Source organism: Manis javanica, chromosome 15, assembly GCF_040802235.1.
Source record: "Manis javanica isolate MJ-LG chromosome 15, MJ_LKY, whole genome shotgun sequence".
NCBI classification, from domain to species: domain Eukaryota; kingdom Metazoa; phylum Chordata; class Mammalia; order Pholidota; family Manidae; genus Manis; species Manis javanica.
The window spans coordinates 4,109,708-4,133,860 of NC_133170.1; the positions used below are offsets into that span (position 1 = coordinate 4,109,708).

Below are 24,153 nucleotides of genomic sequence, written 5' to 3' on the forward strand. Positions count from 1 at the left end.
GTAGATTAGTCTAAGAAGAAAGCTACATTGCTGAATGTCAGGGTGTTTAGGAACAGCAGGGCAGATATTTAACAGCATCTACTCGCTTAATTCCAGCATGGTATTGACATATGGTGAATACTTAATAAATACTTACTTGGTTGTCTAAGAGCCCCTGCAGTTACGTAGTAAGCTTATGTAGTAAGTTATGTACTTTCTCTGAACCATGCAAGAGTATATTAAGCAAATAAGAAGGATTTATTTATTTATTGATCTCAAAGCACAATAAGAAAAGGTGAGTCCCACAAATTCACATGAAATACAGTCAAGGTTCTGGTCTTGATTCAAAATAGAAAGCTCTTTTCAATAAAAGCCGCTGCTCTTCCTTTCCTATAGCTGCTTTATTTAGTAACTGTATTTTATATGCCAGATGATCAGGTTAAAAAGGGCTTCTATTTAGAAGCTGCTTATAAAATAGCTCAGAAATTATTTAGCAAATTCTTGGACTAAAAGAGTTTTATGGTGACTCAATGATTAGGCCCATATAAAAAGCTTCCTTACATACTGTACTCTGAAAATATAACTATCCCCAATTTTAAATCAAAGTGACTACAACTTCATCTTTCCATTTTGCTCACATATTGCTGATGTATTTTGCATAACCTAATATTATGAAAGAATATCCATAAATATGCATTATCCCACATGAATTAGCACTGTTAACTTTTCCATTTGGAACACATTATTTCCAACTGAATAAATAATGCTATGTCCTCAAGGGACAAATAACTAGATATTTAACTTTTATTTTCAGTATTTTAAAAGTTTTGAACTGTAATAACATGCAGCTAATCAGATATTGGTTATCTCAAATAGCCTCTCTTAAGAGATTAATTCCTAATACCTTTGAAAAGATGGGTGCAAAGACCATCAGACCTGAGTTCAAGTCCCCACCTACAACTGATAACTCAAAATACATCCCTTCACTTGGCCTCAGTTTCTTCGTCTGTATGGAGGAGCTAATCTCTGTCTCAGAGCCATACAGTATTCTATTCAGTTACACTGGTCCAGCATGTTGGGTTCTTAAGAGCACTTCAACCATTGTTCCAGAGCCCTCTTTATTTTGCCCACTGGGAAGGAAATACACTACTGCGCTCTACAGGAACGAATGAATTCACTAAAGCTAACCCTTGGTGTTGACGGGATGGCTCCTGGGTTCCTTACCCCAAAAGGCACCAAACAGTTTCGTAACCCTCAGGAGTATCTTTAAAACTGTCCAGACGGCACTTGGTTTCAAATGAGAACACACATTGCTTTAAAAAGATATATACATCAGATGGCATTAAAGAAACAGATTATAACGGTCCAATTCCACATGAAAACATAAACTGAGAAAAAAATTAAAACGATCTACTACACTTATAAGTCAGTTAAAAATGTAGAATCCCTCTTCTTGAAAGACAAAATATATAACCTATTCTCCAAGAAATCCATTTTACTTAGTAGCATTAAAGCTAACTAGACAATGAATACAGACCTAAATATGACAAATCTAATTTCACAAGAATACATAGGTACAATTACTTCACAAGAGGCCCCTATTTCATTTGAGAAATATGAGAAGAGATTCCTCCAACTTACTAGGTACACCATGCTTAAAAAAATGATTTTTCTGATGAGGATTATAATACTGAAGTTTCAGCTAAAACAAGTGCAAAAAAAACCAAGCCATCTTTTTATTTAGAGCTGTGAAACTTTTTTCCTCATGAAGTTAAAAAGCTCCTTCAAGAACAGAATAGTACTGATTTATCATAGAAGAAATGACGTACATTTGAAGACAATTTCTTATTTGCCAATGTTGATACCCAGTTGAGGACTAGGAAATCTCCCATTTGAGTTATTAATGACTACAACATATAATTAAACATTTTTATATAATAAAAACACGAGGTTAAGTAAGCACTTACTCCAGAACTTAAAGCCAAAAGATTGTTTTAAATTTAAAGGGCAATGTAAACCAAGAACACAACCACCACACCATATGCCAGCCATTGCGCTAGGCTCTCTATACGAAAAGTAGCTCAGTATTCATTTTAGTTTAGTTTAATGGATTTATTATTTATTATCTTAATCTAGTGACTACTCTCTATTGATTTTATTGTCCCTGTTGCCATGTGAAATGCTTACAGGTGGTTTTTAACCTGCAGGACAGCAATAATTGTTGTCAGATTCTTTATGCAGATAATCTAGCTATCATCTGAAGCTCTTTTCACTGCAGGTTAAGCCTATGGGTTCCAGGCCTGCCTGGGAAGTGCAGCGAGTGCCCCGACCCCCCGACATTCAGATTTGCCCACTCCCACAGCACGGGAGCCCAGGCACAGCTCTTACTCACCGTATGTACTGAGCCCATTTTCTGCGGGTTCCTCCTCCGCGTGTGGTGCTATGGACTTCGAACATTTGTTAGAGCTTGTCTCTTACTCCAAGGTACTTGTTTTTGTATTAAAGAAAAAGAAGAAGGAGAAGGAGGGAGAAGAGGAAGAAAAAAGGGAAGGAAGGAAAGGAAACACAGAGAGGAAGGAGGAAGAACGGTAACATGATGCGCGCACTTCATTCTCACTGAAAAAAATATTGCCTTTTGCTTGCTTTATGATGAATGCCTCTACATGTATTTGTAAAAGAATTCATATTAAATTGTGTCCTTGACAACTTTTACATCTTATAAGGTAAATAGTCCAGAACTGAATAAATGAAAGTCTGTAGTAAAGCTAATTCAAAGAGTCACTTCTTTACAAATAATATGTAATATTGTTCAGCAACATTTATCCCTGAGAAGATACAAGGCATGACAGCATCTCAGTCATAAGGATTAGCAATTAGGGAAGCTACTATATCTTTTCACTTTCCAATAAAGATGGATAATAACCTCATTAATTATTAATGCTTTAAATTATATCTGGAATGGATGCAGGGGGCAATAATGCAGTAATATACGATCCTCTGAGTAATATTTTACAATTTTTACTCCCCAAGCCATTAATTCCAGAAATGCCCCAGACTATGACTCAGGGAAGACTGTTCCATTTTTTCATGAGTTGGCCAAACTGTATGAACTCCCTGGGTTTACCAATGACTAAAATGAACACCTAGTTCTTGGAATTCTGAAAATCTTTAATAGGTCTGTCCGTCTATGGAGAATTTTCAAGAGACAAGATCCTTAAGTCAACTTTCAATTATCCTTATAAGTAGCAAAGACCTACTGTAAGGATTCTCCAAGCAAAAAGCTTGTTATTTAAAACTCTGACATTCACTGTAGACTATATACTTAGAAGTGCCCAAGCCTGAAATTTTTTTAGTTATTACCCCAAATTCTAACAGGAGAATAGAATGAAACCATAATTAATCATCCCATCTGTTCCCACTTACATAGTCAAGGAGAAAGAGATCTTTGGAGTGGTCAGAAGAATCCCAATTACTACCCAGGGAGGTCACTTGACCTCATCTTGCTCCTCTTAACAGTGAGAAATGGGGCAGAATGTAATTTGAAAATATCAGGAAGAAAAGAACAGTATGATTCTGCCATTTGATATTAGATTAAACTAAAGCACTAAACAGAAAAGACGTATAACTTTACCTCCCAATGGTTCTTACGGTAACAAAGTACCAAAGGTTGTGTTGGACATTTTATTTACTTTTTAATTCATTTTATCGTGTACCTAGACAGCTCCTCAGGATTCTCCTAAATACTGACTTTCTTCTCTGTCTTTGTGACACTCTCAACATGAAAGGACTTTAAAAAAAAAAAAAAATCTACATGACTTCCCTGTTACTTCCATTAGCAAATGCTTCTTTTGTGAGAGACTACACTAAATAATCCATTTCATAAATAAAAATACCTACTTATAAAAATATACCAAATAGTCAATAGATTACTGAAAGAAACAGGAACCACTGAGTAAATCTATTTCACCATTGGCTTCACACACTTTCTTTAGTATCATATAAACAAGTGTGATGAAGACCTTGATAAATAAACTCCTCGAGGCTGCTACTGTGATTCTGGCTAACTGCAAGTTCATTTCAGTTTCTGCTCAAAAAGTAAATCAATTTCTTTCAATGAATTCCATGAATTATATGAATCCATGATTTAAAAGAGAGAAATACTTCTCTAGATGATATGTCACCTCAATGATATTTTTGAGAACACGGTAAAAGTAAAAGCAATGCTATGGGTTAAAAATAAAAGACTTGATTGAACAACTCTTCAATGAAATGTACCTGGTGTTAAACACAACATAAACTGACCACACAGTCTTTGTGTGCACAAGACAGCTAAAAAAGTTGGAATCTGAAACTACTAAATAATATAGAAAACCAAATTTTAGTAATAGTTTACTCGCATAACTCCAACTAAATACAAATTCCTCTGGGGTAGATATTATCTATATTTACTGTGAAAGCTTCCATATGATTATAATCAGTACCTTGCAGGTAATTTGCAATGAATTGTAGTTGGTCTGATTAAGGAAAATAAATTATTATAGGAGTTTAAGAATTGACCAGTGTCATTAGAAATAATGAGAATCTTTTATAGGAGCTTTAATCTCTAAATGACGTAGATCAGAGAAGGGGAGAATCTGGATAAATGTAGAGGCAGGCATCTTTATTTATAATAATCAGCATAAACAAAGACACAGAAGTAGTAACACTGATGGGTGGTTTGAGGGATAGTGAACAGTAATAACTATTATTTAATATGTAACATATATATGAAGAACACCTTGAAAAGATCATTGGAGGGCTTTGTCTTTAAATTTAGATTATTAAGAAGCAGCCTATAACATTTGTTGTTGTTCTGCAATATTTCTTAATCTTATTTTTTGCTTAGTAGCCAAGCCTTAAGCTCAGGTGGTACATATTTTCCAAAGAATTACTCCAGTGAGTGGAAAATATTCAAAGTTTCTGCATTGGTGGTTTTTGTAGAATCCCTAATATGGTTCCGTCCCTCACTAGCTATAGATCATAAGTTATTCAACTTCCCTGGGCTTCATGTCCCTCATCCGCAAAGGAGGGGTGATAATACATAACCCGTGGAATTGTGACAATTAAATCAGATACTGCGTTTACAGGCACAAAGCAAAAAGGCAATAAATCATAACCCCTATACTAATTTTTTGTAATGACATCAATGGTGCAAAACTGTTTTAAAGATTTTTTTCCCCATGTGGTCGAGTACTAAATGGACTGTGAAGCAGAAGCGCTGTGCCTCAGTGCTTGGGAAACCACCAAGTGGAGATATCCAACGCATTTTTGACAAGATGGGTCTGTTGTATAGGTCCAATAGAAGTTCAGGATTTAGAAGTTATCAGCATACACACAGACATCAAAACCATCACTGGGAATAAGATCTCAAAGTAAGTGCACTTAAGCATAGGTAATGGGTTTAAGGCAGAAGGCTTAGGAACTCTGATGCTTAAAAAGAAGTTAGTGGAAGAAAAGATGACAAAGGTCTCCAAGGATTCTGAAACTTACAAACTGAAATTTGGCTTAATGAGATTTCAGGGAACTGAGTTACATCAAACAGCTCTTGCCCAGTAATGCTGCAAAACAAACATCCCAAAATGGCAAGACTTTTTTCTTGCTTGTGGGTCCACGGTTTGGGCTGGCTATGCCTTCGGCTGCATGGTGACGGGGCCTGGCTCAAAGCTCTGTATTGCCTTCATGTCTCTCATGTTCCCATACCCACCTTGGGTCAGGTCCCCAGCATATGTGCATTTCATGGCAGACAACAGGTGGACAGACCAAGCCAGATGGCAGATGCACAGCCTCCACTTGGTCCACATCCACTACTGCCTCGCTGGGCAGAGCTGGTCATGTGACGTGTGACTGAGCACACCATTTGGTGTGGCCAGAGGCTCTATCAACAGTGGGAATGGAAGAGACGAATATTTGCTCAACAATAAATCCAACCAATCGAAAGAACTTTCCAAGAAGGAACATTCAACAGTGCTAACTCCTGCTGAAGGTCAAGCAGGTAATCTCTGAAAGGTACCCACAGGATTTAGGAATGAAGTGCGGTTTTACTGAAATGTCTGGTGTGAGAACCAGGTTTCAAAGGTTAAAGAGGGAACTAAGGCAAAGAGTGGTGAAGTAAACACAGATGGATGCTTAAAGAAAACTCGCTGTGAAAGAGAAAAGGGAGAAATGACTGCAGTAGCAGTTAAGAGTTCGAGGAGGATTTCTGTTTAATTTTATCTGCACTGTTTCTACAATGAATGAGAATTAAGCCATGTTTAAATGCTGACATCAGGAAGCCAACAGAGAGATCAAAGCTGAAGATGCAAGAAAGAGGTGATAATGGATACAGCGAGGACTCTCAAATGGTGGGAGGCTGAAATCCAGACCTCAGGAAGAGAAAGACAGATACTGGTTTTCTTCTCTCATGACAATGAATTGGAAGAAAGAGAGAACGTTGCTGTAAATGTGTCTCCTACTTAGAAACTACATACTAGTAATCCTGGAAAAGGAAAGAGAAAACAATGAAATAAAAAAGTAGGTAGAAAAGTTAGCAGAAAAACATAACTAAAAAGTCTGAAAGGAGGAAATCAGGGAGTTGAGAAGGAAAGACTGGAAATTCTCGGGAGAAAGCATACCAGTACTAGAGTAAATTTTCTCTCATGTTGTGGAAAATTGAGACCCCAAAATACATATAGTAGGACTGAAATTAGGAAAGAGAAGAGATTCCTTTCTCTTACAGGCATGAAGCACAGCAGGAGAGATGAAGACATTTCAAGTGAAGCCAAATTTAATTAAGGCATTCCATTTTACAATGATATTTTTAGTAACACAAATATTAGTGTCATTTCCCAGAATATGTTCCAGAAGAATTGTGGAGGAAGGGTATTTTTAAAATTCAAAACTAGAAATAACTAGGTTATGTGTGGCTTATACTAAGAAATCTAAAGTGATAAATAACTGCTAAGTCCAGCAAGATTGTCTCTGTATGTCCATATTAGCAAGAACACAAAAGAAATTCCTTTGTTTGCAGTATGCTTTTTAAAAATAGAAGACAATATGAATAAAAATGACTTGCGGTAACATTTGTAGCATTGTTTCTCAGCTGGTTCCCAAAAAGTACTTTAACTGACTAGCAGTCATTTATATCTACCACCTTAGATCAGACAAAAGTTAGTGGGAATTCTTTAGTATGTTGTCAGAAACCAGTAGTTAATGGAAAAATGTGAATAGAAAATCTTAGTGATACGATTTTGACTTCTAAAATAAAAGCACAGCCATGAGTAACAGACCACTACTTCTCTCAAATATAAGACCAAATAAATGGGAGGAAAATGTAACTTCAAATTAGACTCAGAATTCTAGTACATAATACAATTTACAGTGGAGAAAAGTACCCAGGAATAAAAAGCCACCAGAGGAGTTAATATTATAAAGCAATGCATCAATTTTGTCAATATTTATATAAGAATTAGAGCAAGCGATCTTTGCTCCGAGTTTACAAATAAATCACGCATTTTTCCCAACTGCCTTGAGAATTTGGTTGGCTATCAAAATCTTATTTAAATATTCTTAGCAATCCAGAAACCATCCTTTCAAAGGTCAGTCAGGAAGCCGAAGACTCCAAAATATTGTTCCCTCTCTACATTTCCTTGCTCCTCCCCCAAAGAACACCTTTTTGGGGAGACAGATCAGTGACCTATGATTCGCCATAAAAAACTATGTATTGCCAAGTGCAAGAGAAAAGCCAAAGATTGAATCATTTTATGCACTGAAATAGGTTAGTATTTCAAAGGAAAGAAAAGGGACACTCTTATTGGCTACTGGTATATGTAAAAAGTCATGTTTTGATAACAAACTTTAAGAGCAATCCTTTAGGCTTAGTCTGATCAGGGTGTGTGTGTGTGCGTGTGTGTGTGTGTGTGTGTGTGTGTGTGTGTACTCTAAATGATCACTCAATTCAATGACAAGATTTTAAAATTTATATAAAACAAGAATTGCTGTCAGTGGGTTCTTTGTCAGATTATTAACATCCAAAGTAAAAGCTATATATAGGCATTAGTGCAGTAAATTTTTATTGGTATGTTCAGGACTTTCAGTGGATTATTAATATCAAGACCAACGTCCTTGACCTGGACAGAATGGTGGCCAACATCTCTCAGTAAGATGGTCTGGCTAAACATAACCTAAACATGAAACTGTGAGTAAGATTACCTTACTTCTTTCTTGTCCATATTTGCCACTAACAAACAAATCATAGGCAAATTACTTATTTCTCTGAGCTTTTTTCTTTGTTACAAGTGTGAATAATCATGCATGTCAATCTAACTTTCAGAATTGTTGCAAAGGATCAAACAAGGTTATGCATGTAGCCAAGCTTGGTAAACTTCCAGAGATTACATTAATTGGAGACCTTTTATTAAGTGAAGAGAAGGGGGTTAATTTTGCCAATATTTAGTTCTAACAACTAAATTTATCTATGTAACTATGTATTTCTTCTTTCTACAATGCAGACTTATCCATAAGAAAGTTACCTACTGTCCCAAGTTGGGATTTGGGAATTACACAATGTCTTAGGCATGGCTTTTCATTACAAAATTGCTTATTAAAGGACTCCCTTCATCTATCATGTATAAACCAACAAAACCAAGAAGTTAATTCTTGAAAAACTGTAAAGTTTTTATTTGTTGGTTTTCAAGGTAGAGATATGTAAATCCTTAATTTGTTGAAATCTCAAAACAAGTTTAGTTCTTCAGAAAATATTAAGTATTAACTATCGGCCAGGGCTTTCACTGGAACAGAGGAAAAAGGCATTATCTCTATCCTTAAGGGCTCACAGTGGGGGTAATAAACAAACCATCAAGTTACAATATAGCATAGTAAGTGCTACGGCTGGGGTACCCACACTATGGAAGGGTGTGGAACCACTAAATAAGGGCTCCAAACTCAGCCGAGAAGTTCAGAGAACTCCTCCTAGGGAGCGTGCCAGCTGATCTGATCAGATACAAGGCAGACAAGGAGACAGGTCATTTCCAGCAGGTAAGAGACTACAGAGGGGGAGTAGAGTTTGGGAAAAGGGAGAGAAAACACGAAGCATTAGGGGAACACAAATAGTTCACTGTGATTGGCATTCTGGGAGACTGGAGATGAAACAGACTTAATTATGAGAAAATGAATTTAGAGAAGTAAACAAGGACCATCTAATTAAGGACTTTAGGTGCACTGCAAAGGACTGCAGACTTCTTATAGGAAAAGGGGGGGGCTCTATCAAATTCCGAGCAGAGGAGACACCTGGTGAAATTGGTTTTAAAAAGATAACTCTGGTTACAGTGTGAAGAATGTACTTAAGAAGAAGATTATGAGAGAATGTGACTAAAGTAAGGACTCTGAACTATGAATATCCTCATTTCCTACAAGGAAACAAAGACTTGATGAGATCAAGTAACCAGCCAAGCTGGGCTTCATGCAAAGCTCTGTACACCTCTAATGTGTGTGCTCGTAAGGACCAGAGACACTGCCTCTCATAAAAGAAAATAACATGACCAACCCCAAGCTTTTAGAGAGTAACAACAAATAAAACACTGCCGGAAAAGCGATGGCACAGTAAATCAAGAAGGGGGTGCACAATTATCCAGTGAATTAGGGACCATCTGGATAATCCTGGCAAAAGTAGATTTAGTGCCTGAGTCATTCAGATAATTGTGCAAACAATGTGCTCTGCTCTGGCTGAATAACCTGGTCATTAATATCTTCCATAGTATGTTTTGCCCTGTGGCACTTTTGAAATGGACAAGAGCAGCTCAGAAAGAAGTAAGGTGCTATTCACTTCATGGGAAAGCCACATAAATAATAACGTGGTCTTAATAGACTGAAAAAGTATTTTATGTGTCCCCAGGAGCCATTTCGCACAGGAGTACATACATGATATACATAAGCTAAATCCGACTTCAACAAAAAAAAGTTCAGCAATAGCACCATCACATGTGTGCTTTTATATTCAATTATTTGTCATGTAGCAGAAAGTTTTATGAGCATTAAAGGTATGAGAGATACTACTGCAAATAGAGTTATAGGTTGAACTAAAGTTAAAAATTTCTGTATGTCCAAAAACATAAAAATAAAAGGCAAAAAACAGGGTGAGGAAAATGTCCGCAGTACACAATATATTTTTTATTAAATGAGGAAAGATAACATGAATATCCCAATACTGATATCCACAAATGAAGAAATACTAAGAGCCAATGAACATGAAAACATTTCTTGAACTCATCCAAAATCATGAAAACACAACTCAAAAGAAAAACTAGACACACACAATTTCCTACTATCAAAATAGTCACAGTTTTTTAACTACAAAATGTTGATTACCATCTTGGTTTATACTAATATCTATTAGTATCAATCTAAGCATAAAGTTCTTTTGGCGCAATTTGGCAATAATTAGGAGTCCAGAAGTATTTACACATTTGACTCAGAAATGCAAAGGTTAACATATATTTATGTTCACTTTCATAAGTGTGAAAAACCAGAAATAATCTTAAGATCCTAACTATATAAAAGAATACTTGGCAGCCATTAAAAAAAATCCATGGTTACTAAGAATATTAAATGAAATAAATGTTTGTTATAATATTAGGCAGAAAAGAAAAGATAAATACAAAAATGAATATTCACTCTATTTCCAAATGTGTACATTTAAAAAACCTATGCATAGTCATAGAAATAAATTGGAAGATTGAAAGAGGATCTTTTTATATAACAGAATTTTCTTTTACTTCCAATTTTTCTTGAATAATCTTGTATTTCCTTATAATCATAAAAGTTACTTAAATGTAATACTCAATAGATGTCTTTTCGAGTGGAGTTCTATACTATCAGTCATTCATATGACCATGATGGAATAATGTCCCGCCCTCCTCTGCTGCATTTCCAAACTCACACAACAGGTAAGTCCTATTCTCAGGATTTGAACCCAAATGTTCTTGCTCTGAAGTTTCAAAGCAGAGCAGAACCAATAATGAGCCTTCAAAATAGATCAACACTAGCATGTGGCATCTTAGGGTAAAGCAGAAAGACTTACACACTGGGAGATGTGACAAACTGCCTACTGCACTCCTCTAGGCAGGCGATGTGATACAGAACTGGTATTGAGGGAAATAGAAAAAGATACAACTTAGAGCTGAGAACTTTAAAATATTATTAATGAATGAGTAGACATGGGCATTTGGAGAGAGGAAAGCAAGTCTTCAAAAAAAACTAATCACAAACCAGGAAGCCTGGAAAATCGTAGTATCCTTTGCTAAAAGCCAGTTTAAGGGTGGTGACAATTGATGGGGGGAAAGCAAAATGCAGTTTTCACTATGTACATTCTTATGACTGTAAAAAATTCCTCTACTTCTAATAGCTATTATTTATGAGTAAGTATTATGGGCCAAACTCTAATCTAAATGTGCTATAGGCATCATCTCATTTAATTATAAAAAAAGAAAAAAATCCCACAAAAACTCTGAGGTAAGTCTATTACACCCCAAACTGACTTACTGACATTCACTTAGTGGCATAATAATACAGAGTTGATCCTTCAACAACACGGGTTCAAGCTCTACAAGACCACTTAGAGGTGAGTTTTCTTCAGTAAATATATTGGAAAATCTTTCGGAGATTTGCAACAATTTGAAAGAACATTTTCTCTCCTAGCTTACTTTATTGTAAGAATACAGTATATAATACATATATAAAAATATGCATTTGTTGACTGTGTTATCAGTAAGGCTTCCAGGCATTAGTAGGCTATTTATTAGTAAAGTTTTGCGGGAGTACAAAGGTATATGCAGATTTTCAACTGTACAAGGGCTGGCAATCCAATCCCCACATTGTTCAAGGGTCAAATGAATAAATCTTAACCCATGTAGGCTTCCTTCTAAAGCCTGTGCTCTGAGCCACTAGGATAGATTAGGAGAGAAGAAGGACAGATTACAAACGGAAATACAGAAGGAGGATTTACTTCCAATATAATAAATTGCCATTAATTTGGGGGATTCATTTGAAGACTAGAAGCAGGAAGAGGAGATAAAAGAGAGACGAGGGAAGAAGGATTAGAAAAAGAAAAACTGACAAATCATTGTGGTATCAAAATAAAATTTCAAGGGGCAATGGACAATATGAAAAACAGCAGTGGGAAAAACACTAAACAAAAATATACCAATGAAAAGAAAACAACACTGGACTTAAAGGAAAAGTTCATTGATGACTTAGATATGATGCAGACCATGGCCAGTTTATATGTAGAAATGGATGGAAATGGGAAATGGATGGACACTGCTGATTTTTTTTAATAAGGCAATTACATGCCATGTTTTCTATACAGAAATATGAATTATCTATCTTTCAACCTGTTCTCTCATTGGCCTAAAAGGTCACAAGATAAAAGAGAAAGTACAGAATAATCTATACATAGTCATAAACCTTACTGGAAAATTGAATCATTCTGTGGAAAGGTACAGAAACACCTCCTGTCATCCATTACTCCTCATGGAGAGGACAATGGAGTCAGAAAGCTTCCAGAAGCAGTTCCCAACATAAAACCTTCTATCAATAAATAAATTATCCCTGCCATTGCTGCATCCATCCAAACAATTCCTTATAATGCTTCTTCAGTAAGAATCTTTGAGCTACTTAGGACTGTGTTCAGTGTGGTAGAATATACAAAAATATCTACCATGGTCTTTTTCTGCAAAGTACCTCCTGTCTGTTTAGAAGACAAAGCAGACATACAAGTAAGAGCTAGGCTACAAAATAAGCCTGAGTATCTGCATGAAGGAATAACCTTGGCGTATACCATTACTGGTATGGATATTGATCGAATTTTGTTCCTAGGACCAAAAACCATAGAAAGCTTAAGTATTCTATTTCAGGGAAAACTCCTATGCAATATAATTCACAGTAAGTTGTGGGGATATTGGGGTTGAAATAGTGCCTTCTTGGAAGTTCTTAAGAAAATTACTCTGTCCTCAGATAGGATATGAAACAACAGCACACGTTCAAATATCAGGTCTACAAGATTCGTACTAAGAAAATACATCAAAACTACCCTCAAAGGTTCTTAAGGTTCCTTAGCTCTGTATCGTATAAAATGGGCGGATCCTTGTCTCTGAGATCTCCAAATGCTGCTAGCTCTAAGTTAGCACCCAAACAAATTTACTATTGAGTAGTTTAGCTAAGGATAAGCCAACCGTTACCCTCTGATGAATTTAATAAAATACCCCAAATAGGAATTTGAGATGTGTGTTACATTTCAGGCTGGAGAAGTTCGTATGTACACAGTGAGGCTGGGAAATGCAGGGAAATGAAGGACAAATAGTACTGGAAGAACGTATTCTAAATAATATTTGGAAATATTACTTTTGATGCGCATGACAGAAACATTATCTCATTCAGGGCTTTCTCATTCTGCGTGCATCTTCCCTGGCTTTTCCTCCAGCTGAGAATTTGCTTCCCCGTTGCCCCTCCCACTCAGGGCTTCCAGCTCGCGTCAGGCCGAGGCAGCCTGCTCAGCAGCAGGCAAACAGGGCTGGGTGTGCAGGAGCTATATATAGATCCGCCGTGGAGAAGATGTGCACCCCCAAGCACGCGAACCAATGCCCGTACTAGACTTGGCATGAAAAAATGAGAAAAGGTTGCAGCTCTCCCCTCACCTTTTTTACTATCGAACCGATTTTTCAGTAATTCTCAAAGCAGGGTGTCATCAGTCCCCGAAAGTGATGCTGCGCCTAATTTCTCTGCAATCCTTCTGCCCACAGCTTCCAGCAATCTGACTCCGGCAAGAGCCGGCACTGAGCCAACACCTACCGCCGGATGCGGTCACCCCTGGAGGCTGCCTCGCAGCCTCGGGGAGCCCCCCGCCCCCCGGGCACCATCATGTGACCCTCTGGAACCCCCGAGGATAAACCCACCTTGCAGAAACGCCGGGCGGGGAGCGGAGAGGCGCAGGCTGCGCGGCCCGCCTGCCGCAGACGCGGAGAAGGGCCCACGTCTACCCATCGGAGCCGCGGTTAATTGGAAAATGCGCTCCGAGCTGCAGCTCCTCCCCGCCCCCGACTCACGCCGGGAGCCGCGTCCTCAGCAGGGGCCGGGAGCAAGGGCCCCTCCCCTCGGCGGCCGCTCCCAGCTTCTCCCGCGGGCTGGGGGCTGGGCGCAGGCGGCGGCGGGGGCGGTGGCGCGGGGCGGTGCGGGGCTCCGCTCCGCCCGGGGGGCCGGCGGCCGGGCTGCCGCAGGGTGCGCCCCGGCCCTCGGCGCGCGTCCCTGGGGCGGGTCGTTCGCGGCGGCAGCCCGGGTCCCTGGGAGCAAAGCGCACGCCGCCCCGCCGGGGCCCCTCTCCCGGGGCCCTACCCAGGCCCCCGGCCCCAGCCCGGGGCTCCCAGCCCGACGCCGCCGCGGGGACTCGGGGACCCGGGCCGCCGAGGGCGGGGCGGGCGGGGAAAGCGGGGAGGCAGCCGCAGCAGGTACGCCTCCTTCCCCGTCCGCGGAGCAGCCCTGCCCTACCTGCTCGCGGCCCCGGCTCGCCCAGCGCGGCGCTGCTGGCCCGGCACCTACAGGTCCCCGTCCACCGCCGCAGACACCTGCCGGCGCATCTCCCGCGCCTCTCTGCCGAGGCCCCGCCCTTTGGGCGGCCATTGGGCCGCGAGAAGGCGGGGCGGAACCCGCGGGGGGGATCCGCATTTCTGATTGGACAGGATGGACGTCACTCTTTTCCGGACCCGGCTCGCTGCGGACAGAGGTAGCGGCTGAAGCCGGCTGCAGAGGGCTGGGCATCCCTGGAGCGAAGCCTGCTGCTCCTGGACCAGGGACCCCTCAGAGGAGGGAAACTGGCTTAATGACTTGTCATCCGAGACCCCAAGAGGAAGGGAGGCGCCAGGCATAACCAGACACCCAGCCCTTTTCAGAGCTTCCCTGTAGAGACCATCTGCTCTGGGAGATTTGACAGGCGAAAATATCAGCAGCAGTGCCTCGACTGAGAAGCGCGAACTTCTATTAAGAATGCAGCAAAACAGAAAAAACGCATATTTAGGCAAAAACGAGATCACAAGGAAAAAGAAAAAAGACGGGAGGGCTTTATTTGTTTCAAGTTTCCATTTTTGCCTTAAGGTAACGTGGCAGGTTTTCGTGTAGGGGAAAAATTGAATTGCTTATTCTGTAGTGCACAGAGTGTTTTAAATGGGGAACCATTACAATAATAATCTCTCAAGAAAGAGTAAAGGAGGGGAATTAGGGCCAAACTGCATAAGGGGCTTGCCCTGGGCAGTTCATATGGTAGCAGAAGTCGTAAAATAATCACCACCACACTGGTAGATGGTCAGTCTACTCCCTTCTACCCATATTAGTCCATCATTCCTTTTGTGCTCAAACCCTGAGGCAGCAGAGGGCGTGTAACCCATCCCAAACCTAGGTGATCCCAAGCCTGCCTTATGGGTGACAGGGACGTCTGCCATTTGTCCAGGTGAAATCAGGAGGCTGTGGAAGGCAGGGGACTGTTAAATGGTGGGAAATGAAAGGACGATCACAGGTAAAAGGGGGGGAAGGGAGGTGTCTTATTTTAGTGCCATAAAAGGAAACTATCTTCTTGCTTGCAGGCTGCCTTTTTCTGAGAAGAGCCACATTCTTCATCCACCCAAATTAAGTAGCCATCTTAACTAGCGCTCAGCATGACACAGCTCCTGTCCTCAGAGAGCTTATGCTAGACCTGGGTCCCCAGACACCTGTAACAGAAGATAACATTATTCAATGGTCACTAAGTGGCGACGTTCAGTTTAGTCCTTATGGGTGTTGTTACTACTAGGCCAGGCTCCTCAAAAACTGTTCTCTTCATAAAACTGGAGGAATCAAATGAATATATTTGGAAATGGGAAGGGACTCTACAGATAATTTAGAGAGAACAATAGACAGAACTCTCAGGCTGGGAAATCACCTATCACTGAATGGGAATAACTAAAAATGGAATGGCAAGCTTCAAAACCCCATCAGCCATGTTTCCACATGTCCCGACCTCCACCCCGGCACCCACACCAGTTGCTCCACTGAATTGGACAGGTCATTCACTACTTACGGCATTTGCTGAGCACTTGCTCGGCACCACACCCCAGACTGGGTGCTAGAGCGCTGAACAGCAATAATACATTGATCTTGCTAACGGGGAACTCCAGAAGCACTGAAGATAGTGAAATATTGTAATAGGAAATGTGCATTTTCAACACTAACACCTTTTGATTCCTAAGCATAGATGATTTTGAATCCCAATAAACTCAGTGGACTGTCTTCTAGACCGAAGCGGTGAGGAGGAGGCATATCAAGGAAGGAAAGTGAGGTTTGGGGTTAGCACGGAAGTTGAAATTGGAAATGAGAATACTCAAGAAATCTGCTGTTCTCATGCTTTCATTCCTTATTCCTTCCTTCAACAAATGTTACTATGGTAAATATAGCAACAAATGCGATAGGCTCTCTCATACAGCATATTCTTTATTCTTTAGACAATGTCACCTTGTGTATTCGGTGATATTATTACAGCTGTGTGTGTGTGAGCATGCGTGTACACACACCCCACTTGGGAACAGTTTAAGGATAGTTATAATTTCTATCTGGTTATCAGGCACCGCCTATATATTCAGATAAAATAGACCAGTTATTAGTTCTTATCTCAGAGAGCAAACCCACATATCTGTTCCTAGAATACCTATATTCCTATCTATCTTCTGCAGAGCATGTTACATTTTTCAAATCACTATTGTATACAATCCCCTTCTTTTTTCTTAAATCAGCAGGGAAGTCATTATTAGCCCCATTTCACAACTGAGAAAATTAAAGTTGCCGAGGAAGTATAATCCTTTAAAAATAAAGGTAGTAAAAAAATAGTTGTGTATATAATTCTTGACATATAAGAGACATCCAATATATACTTTTGATAAATATATGATTTATAAAATGTAAAAGTTTGAAGAACTTTAGAAACTATCAAGTTCCATCCATTGTTCTGTGAAGGAGAGTATTGGACATTATAATTCACCGAAGGTCATTTATCTGCTTAGGGGCAAAGCTCAGTCTAGAACCCAGGGCTTAGGGCTTCTCATTCATTACTTTTTCCCACCACAATGAACAAATAACTTTTTCTAGTGTCTCCTTCAGCAACGTTCTTGCCCTTTTTCCTCTCTGAACCACCCAGGCTTTGACGGTTCAGGACTGACCCAATTGTGTATTCTTCTTCAGGATTTGTAAAAATATGTGAAAGCATGCTACTTTATCTAAGTACTAAGCACGGTATAATCAGAAGCTGAGACGCAGTTTGCTCCTAAGTTTGGCATCTGCCGCCTGAGACTGCGATCAGAATAACTGGGGCTGGGGTCAAGGTATGAAGAAAACTGACAGAACAGGTGGCCAGACAGACAGATTGCCTCTGGCACATAATGTCCCTGATGTGAAGAAGAGAACCGAAGAAACATTAGTCTGCATCCCCCTTATCTGACAGCCTGGCGGAGAACCTATTTGCAAACCTTCAAAAGAAACAGTGAGACATACATGCCTTGCTCCCTGAGTGGCTCTGATTCCTCAATTACTTGCAACGTTCCATAGACACAATTTTTGGGGACTTTGTATTGCTAAACTTCCCTGGCCTTGTTATTAAAATCTCTTGCCATGTCCTCCTTTTTCCACCCTGCACTGGGTGGAACATTCTTGAAACATTCCAATTTCCTCCAACCAGTGATTAAATCTCAGCAGGATGAGAAGGAAACTACAGCAGCAGCACAGCTTTCCGCAGCCGGCGCTCCTCTCCTGCGCTCCACCCACCAGCTCCTCACTTTGAGGCTTCCCACGAGAACAGTTGCTAACAGAGCCTGATACAGCTAAGGGGGAGAGGAAGGAAAAAGGGGTTTTTCCAGTCAAAATTTCAAGCTCAACTTAACACAGCAGAAAGACAATGGAGGCTCTGCCCACGAGTTTGAAGAGAGCCCTACTAGACCCAGCTTGCAGCATCTCAAGGGAGATCGCAGCAGCCCACTGACCTAGCTTTTAAGGCAATGTGTGCACGTGCACACACACACACACACACACACACGCTCACTCACACTCAGTGCCGTGTAGCTGAAAGAAGAGACTGGGAAGAGAGTTTTCAAATGCTCAGTACTGGAAATACAGTCAACACCAGCCACTTGCTACTCACCCAGAGCCACAGCGATCTTTCTAGAGATAAAGAGGGGGTTAGAATTCCTTTTGTATTGCCCCGTGACTGCCACGTGCTGGAGGGCAGATTTGCAGAAGAACCACATGCTAATAGGGCAAGATTCACACAGATTTCATTGTCTCACAGCAGAATCCATGATTTCTATTTAATATTGCCCCATTTGCATTATAGGAACTGATAGTTAACATAGCAAAAGGGTGTGTTTCTCCTTAGTTCAGAGCTATATGTCCTCAAAACTTTCCACTCACCGAACTGGGGGGGGGGGGGGGGGGGAAATGCGATGCTGAATTTGATGGTTAAATGGTAGCTCTGGTCTCTGTTTTTCGTGGAAAACAGGCAGTCAGTTATTATCAGAGAACTCCCACTGTCAACCCTAATCAACATGTCCTCTCTCTCTTCCCTAACTGCCATTACACATGCTGTAATTCCCATTTTCTGAGTACGTCCCGATGATGGATACCTTCCCCATCTGGAGGGGACATAGGAAACATGCCAGACAACATTTGCTCCACTCTGGACTAGTAAACACCTGAGAAGATAGGGACAGGACTCTAAACTTAGGTTTCCTATGCCATAAAATGAGGGGCAGAGTTACATACAACTATTTGGGAAGAATATGGTATCTGCAACTTTATAAAAGGTCATCTACCCAAATACACATCCTGCCCCCAGAATGACTGAAAGAAGCAAGGTGAGTTGCACAGAGGAAAGAATTTGTCCGTTTCATTAAAATATTCAAATTGATTGGCCTAAATTTATTCACAATATCCCCTTTTTATGTGTTTTATTGGAACTATGAGTCAACTGTCCTTCTCAAAATTGATGAATTATGGCTTTTATCCCTTATCAGTTTTCCCATCATTGAAAATTTTGTCAGTCATTTCAAATATCAATTTTGGCTTTGTGAGTTTTCTGTAATGTATGTTTGTTTTCTATTTTATTGATTTCTGCTCTTATCTCTATTACTTCCTTCCTCTCACTTAGTTTTGATTTGTTTGTTCTCTTTATTCTTGAAATGAGATTTAATGTCATTGGTTTTTCAGTATTTCTTTTTTTAAAATTTGCCTTTCAGGCTATATTTTCTCTACATAGTGCTTTAGTGTATCTGACAAGCTATAATATGTCTTACCTTCATTATCATTCAGAACAAATATTTTTAAATCTGTTTTTTTTTAATCCAAAGATTACTTAAAAATACATCACTTAATTTACAGTCATTTAGGATTTTTCTACCTATCCTTTTGTTTGAGAATTTTGGTTTAATGTTATTTTTGTCAGAAAAATACTTTAAAATGATTTCAACTTTTGGTGATAAGTTAAGGCTATGTTCATAATGCAAAACTTGTGTTTTTGGCAAATGTTCCATCTGCTTTTTTAAAAAAGAATATGGTAGTTAAGCATCCAGTGATAGAGTATCTATTCCCAAACTATCCACACTATTATGAACTCTAGAAAAAAGGAAAAATAAGTAACTTGAGGGTACTAGAAAATAACTAAAAGCAGGCAGAACCTGAGGAGGTATGCTTACATGGAAAAAGGAAATGGCAGAGGGTGAGTTTCCAAGTTTTTTACAGCTTTGACCTTGAGGAAAGGTCCAATAAGATCCAAACAATATGGATAAATCTTAACAAAATAAGATCTTTCTGGATTGAAGTACCAAGGAATAGAATTCTGGATAATGAAAGAAGAAAAAAGGTGAAACAAAGAAATCCCAGAAAAAAAGAAATCCAGAAATGGAAAGTCCTCAACTCAGAGTATAAACTGTACCTAATTCTTAAACTGACTCATGAACTCTGTACACACAGGACAGACTCCAACCAGCCCAGATAAAATAACGGCAGTAGGCTGGATAGTGGCCCCTTAGTCTCTGGGACCCGTGAGTGTCACCTTCTATGGCAAAGTCTTTGCTGATGTGATTAAGGATATTTAAATGGGGAGATTATCCTGGAATATCTGCTCATTCATTAAATGTAATTACATGTATCCTTATAAGAGGGAGGCAGAGGGGAATTCTGCCCTACATAGTGGAAAAGTTGATGTGAAGACAGATTAGAGAGAGATTTGAATATGGTCATCTTGAAAATGGGCGTGATGCAGCTACATGTCAAGGAATCCCCACAACCAGCAGAATTTGGAGGAAGCAAGGAATAGATTCTCCCTAGGGCCTCTGGAGCAAGGGTAGCCATACAGAGGGCTTGATTTTGGCCCAGTGATAGTGGGTGGACATTTTGGACTGCAGATATGTGAGATAATAAATTGTTGTTATTCTAATACATTTAAGTGAGAGGATAATTTTTTTGGTTTGTTTGTTATAGTAATATAATGATTTGTTACAGCAGCCACAGGGAACTCATACAAGAACTTGGCAGACATTTCAACTTCTACCTGCCAAACAGGAGACAGAATTTTGAGTTTGCATGTAGCTAAGTTATACGTCTTTTAAAATAAACAAATGAAATATATTAATACTCTTTAAAAAAATACAACATAATCCATAATCTCTACAATCTCTGTGGATCTCTACAATGTATCTCCACAATGTCCAGGATGTAATCTAAAATTACTAGACATACCTGCCTCCTCCTCCTCCTGTCCCCCTCAAAAACAAATAAACAGAAAAACATCATGCTTAAGAGGAAAGACAGATATTGGAATTAGTAGACAAGAATTTAAAAACTGCCATTATAATTATGCTGAAGGTCAAAAAGGAAAATTTGTCTATAATGGATATTTTTCCCAACAAATTTTCTACACTCAAATCTTCATCCTAGAATCTGTTTTCTGGATGACTCAACCCAATGCAATGAATCATACATGCTCATTACACAAAGTATGAAAAATTAGAAAACACAACAATTGGAAAGAAATCTACTCAGAAATTGTCAAATTATTGTTTGGTATTATTAGTTTACTAGGCTTTTGTAACTACAAATTTTCCCTGGATTTTCATGGATGTTACAATTGCAGGCTGACTCATTTCAATTACAACTAAAAATGCCATTTTCTTCTCCACCCTTCTCCTTCTGCCTCTTTTTCAGTAATCATTGTTTAGATCTCTTATATTCTCAATACCCATTTTTCTAGACTTCCTCTTTTTATGAAAGCATATTCAAATCTCTCTTATAGAAAATGACTCTGGCCATGAATTTCCCTCTAATTACAGTATGAGAAATAAAAATTTTCCACCGTGGCCCTAACATGACTTTCTTACTTTAAATTCTGTCCTGGTTTTCTTATTAGTTCTCTAAGAATTGAAAGTCTCCTTCCCCAAATCCTCTTTCTATATCTCTGTCTCTGCCTCTGCCTCTGTCTCTCTCAGTGTTAGTTTCCTGAAGAATTGTGCACCTGGTTCTAGACTCTCATCACTTTACCTTTTTTCCTTTATGATGTTATAAATTCTTCTGGTTCCAACTTCCTTCTATAATTTTTCTAAATCTCCATCTCCAACCTTGGCTTTACTCTGCCCTATAGACTCATAAATCCAATTCTCCTGTAAATTTCTATATTTAGATAAATCAAAGTCATACCGAACTCAAAATACCCAAAACTGAAATAATTACTTTGTACAAGTTACAAAGGAACATTTTGAAAACAGAATCTCACTGTGTCTGGGAGAAGAAATGGAAATAGAGATGATACTTAGGTAGCTTCTTAAAGGAAGGATTATCAGTATCCAAAACTTAAAACAATATAACTAGTTGGTAAAAATGTGAAAAATGTGTTACAAAATTAATACACAGAAATCTGTTGCTTTCCAATACACTAATGATGAAAGAGCAGAAAGAGAAATCAGGAAAACAATTTCATTCACAATTGCATCAAAAAGAATAAAATACCTAGGAATTAATGTAACCAAGAAAGTGAAAGGCCTATACCCTGAAAACTACAAGACACTCTTACGGGAAATTAAATAGGACACTAACAAATGGAAACTCATCCCATGCTCTTGGCCTGGAAGAATTAATATAGTCAAAATGGCCATCCTGCCCAAAGCAATATACAGATTCGATGCAATCCCTATCAAATTACCAACAGCATTCTTCAATAAACTGGAACAAATAGTTCTAAAATTCATATGGAACCACAAAAGACTCTGAATAGCCTAAGCAATCCTTAGAAGGAAGAATAAAGCAGGGGGGATCTCACTTCCCAACTTCAAGCTCTACTACAAAGCCACGGTAATTAAGACAATTTGGTACTGGCACAAGAACAGAGCCACAGACCAGTGGAACAGAATAGAGACTCCAGATATTAACCCCAACATATATGATCAATTAGTATACGATAAAGGAGTCATGGACATACAATGGGGAAATGACGTGACAGCCTCTTCAACAGCTGGTGTTGGCAAAACTGGACAGCTACATGTAATAGAATGAAACTGGATCACTGTCTAACCCCATATGCAAAAGTGAATTCGAAATGGATCAAAGACTTGAATGTAAGTCATGAAACCATAAAACTCTTAGAAAAAAACATAGGCAAAAATCTCTTGTACATAAACATCAGCAACTTCTTCATGAACATATCTCCCCAGGCAAGGGAAACAGAAGCAAAAATGAACAAGTGGGACTATATCAAGCTGAAAAGCTTCTGTACAGCAAAGGACACCATCAGTAGAACAAAAAGGTACCCTACAGTATTGGAGAATATATTCATAAATGACAGATCCGATAAAGGGTTGAAATCCAAAATATATAAAGAGCTCACACACCTCAACAAAAAGCAAATAAGCCAATTAAAAAATGGGCAGAGTTGCTGAGAGACACTTCTCCAAAGAAGAAATTCAGATGGCCAACAGGCACATGAAAAGATGCTCCACATCGCTAATCATCAGAGAAACACAAATTAAAACCACAATGAGATATCACCTCACACCAGTAAGGATGGCCACCATCCAAGAGACAAACAACAACAAATGCTGGCAAGGTTGTGGAGAAAGGGGAACCCTCCTACACTGCTGGTGGGAATGTAAATTAGTTCAACCATTGTGGAAAGCAGTATGGAGGTTCCTCAAAAAACTCAAAATAGAAATACCATTTGACCCAGGAATTCCACTCCTAGGAATTTACCCTAAGAATGCAGCAGCCCAGTTACAAAAAGACATATGCACTGCTATATTTATCACAGCAGTATTTACAATAGCCAAGAAATGGAAGCAACCTAAGTGTCCATCAGTAGATGAATGGATAAAGAAGATGTGGTACATATACACAATGGAATATTATTCAGCCATAAAAAGAAAACAAATCCTACCATTGCAACAACATGGATGGAGGTAGAGGGTATTATGCTCAGTGAAATAAGCCAGGCAGAAAAAGACAAGTATCAAATGATTTCACTCATATGCGGAGTATAAGAACAAAGGAAAATTGAAGGAACAAAACAGCAGCAGACTCACAGAACCCAAGAATGGACTAACAGTTACCAAAGGGAAAGGGACTGGGGACGATGGGTGGGAAGGGAGGGATAAGGGGGAAAAAGGGGGCATTACGATTAGCAGATATAATGTAGGGGGGGCACGGGGAGGGCTGTACAACACAGAGAAGACAAGTAGTGACTCTACAGCATTTTACTACGCTGATGGACAGTGACTGTAATGGGGTTTGTGGGGGTGACTTGATAATGGGGGGAATCTAGAAACCATAATGCTGCTCATGTAATCGCAGATTAATGATACCAAAATATATAAATAAATAAATAATCACATTAAAATAACTTAGTGCTATCTCTTAAATAAATTTAACTTACTAAAATTAATTAGATTTTATACATGTCAAATACAATTACATTTAAAAAACCTTTTAGATGATTACTGTCAAAGAAAGACAAATTATATGAAATTTTTTTATAATTGGGGATTTTGCTGACATGAAAGCAAGAAAACAAATTTTATAGAATAAATATATAATAATTTATGAAGTAAAAAAATG

The 24,153-nt window shown here is 39.1% G+C and overlaps 1 protein-coding gene across 7 annotated transcripts in view; it reads right to left on the bottom strand.

Annotated features, from left to right (window-relative positions):
* CNTN1 (contactin 1) overlaps positions 1-14,635 on the bottom strand; it is a 257,831-nt gene extending 243,196 nt beyond the window's left edge. For 4 of the 7 annotated variants that reach the window (XM_073222417.1, XM_017677253.3, XM_017677254.3 and 1 more), the window contains exon 1: positions 14,533-14,635. The gene's annotated coding sequence lies outside the window, so the exon portion shown is untranslated. Of the gene's footprint in view, positions 1-13,943; positions 14,131-14,532 lie in introns of those variants that run through there. The other 3 variants (XM_073222418.1, XM_073222415.1, XM_073222416.1) reach the window with 1 other exon arrangement.
* Between the last annotated feature and the right edge of the window lie 9,518 nt (positions 14,636-24,153).